The sequence below is a fragment of the Simochromis diagramma genome, unplaced genomic scaffold, assembly GCF_900408965.1.
Source record: "Simochromis diagramma unplaced genomic scaffold, fSimDia1.1 OVJJ01000271.1, whole genome shotgun sequence".
NCBI classification, from domain to species: Eukaryota; Metazoa; Chordata; class Actinopteri; order Cichliformes; family Cichlidae; genus Simochromis; species Simochromis diagramma.
The window spans coordinates 1,266,978-1,268,697 of NW_024386909.1; positions in this window are offsets into that span (position 1 = coordinate 1,266,978).

Sequence of the window (1,720 nt, forward strand, 5' to 3'; positions counted from 1 at the left end):
TCGCTCCCTCTTTGGACTGACAATCATGCACAAATAGATTGTATTCAATTAGATGATAAATTAAATTAATATGAAAAAATACTATTAAGATCACTAATAAAAAAGTCCTCTCTCAGTTTACTTTCAACCATAAGGCAAATAACCAAACCACATGAACATCTAATAAAAGATAAATATTGAAACACTGATCCAACATTATTCTTGATTGACGGATCATTTGATTTTACACTTTCACCTGAATGTGGCTCCTTTTTAGAAAAAACTTCCTCATATCCATTATGAACCTGGCTGTCTCTCTGTACACAAACACACACACACACACACACACACACAACAGGAGTTATAAGGCTATTGGGCATTCAGTCAGTTAGCTAGTTAGTATCCATTTCAAACAGGACAGTGGTAACAACAGCAGGCTACGGAGAATTTTAAAGTTTTAGATTTTAAATAGGCTGTATACATTTCAATGTTAGCAACAGGACGGTCAAATGTCGTTGAATTTACTACAGAGCAGGACGGATTGTAGGGTAGCAAACATCGTCGGAAAACACGTTTTCAACACTGCAGGTTACCTGGTGTAATGTTTTTCAGCTAAAAAGAAACATGGTCTGACTCCTAGCAACTATATAAAGAGTAACTGAAGGTTAAATGCAGCTAATATGTCCTGTTTTTTTTTGTTTTTTTTTCTTTTGCCTGTCCCGTTTGGCTCTTTTGCCATCAGAATTGTTGTCTAAAGGCAAAGAAAGATGCCCAACGGATTTACTTTACCAAATTGACCATCCCAGCCTTGCCGTAATGGTCCATTTGATTCACCTTTTATTGTTTATTTTATTTTCACTTACTGAATACGGGACAGACTTGACTGGGGGAAAGAAGGGGAGAAAGAAAGAGGGAAAGAGAAACAGCTGAGAAGAGGGACGGGGGAGAAGGGCAAAAAACAAAAACCAACAGAATGAGCAGGGAAAAAAAATACATATATCAATCACCTGGATCACCTGCTGAGAAAGAAAAAAGAAAACAAGCAGAAGAGAACAAGAGTAATAGAATAAACAACATCACAATGATAAATGGGAATATGACAGTAAATACTAAATATTAAACATTATTGTGCAGCACATAAGATCAACAGAACACAGTGTGCTTTGAGGTAGGAGCCAAAAAGGGTGTAGTTTGTGGGTGTGATCACCCGTGTGTACACCTGTGAGCATGGACGCGCTTGTTTTTTGTTTTTTAAAAGGTTCCTTCATGTAATGATCTGCTAGAGGGTGTGGGGGGGGCACAGCCCCGTCCTCCAGGGCATGAAGCAGGTATGGAGGAGATCAAAACTCCAGACATCCAGAGGCCCCCAGAACACAAGAGACCAAGGAAGACCAACAGAGGGGCAGCCGCGCCACTGTCCCAGTAAGAGCTGAGGAGAGTCCCAGATGAAGGGCTCACTCAGCAGCCGCTGTCCTGTTTTAAGCCAGGCACTTACACCTCCGCTCCGCTGCGTCTCAGCCACCATCGCTCTGGCTAGAGCCAGAGCAGGGAAGAGCTGGAACAAACCATTTTGGGAGGGGGGGTTATCTATACTTTTGTTGTTAAAATGTTACGTCTCAAACAAGTACAGTACTGTATGCTTTTTATATTTTTAGTAGTGTGTCACACAAACAGCAAATATTGTCAAAAAAAAGTAAGAAAACTTTGGGGGTGCTTTGATTCATTTTTGGGGGTGGGCTAA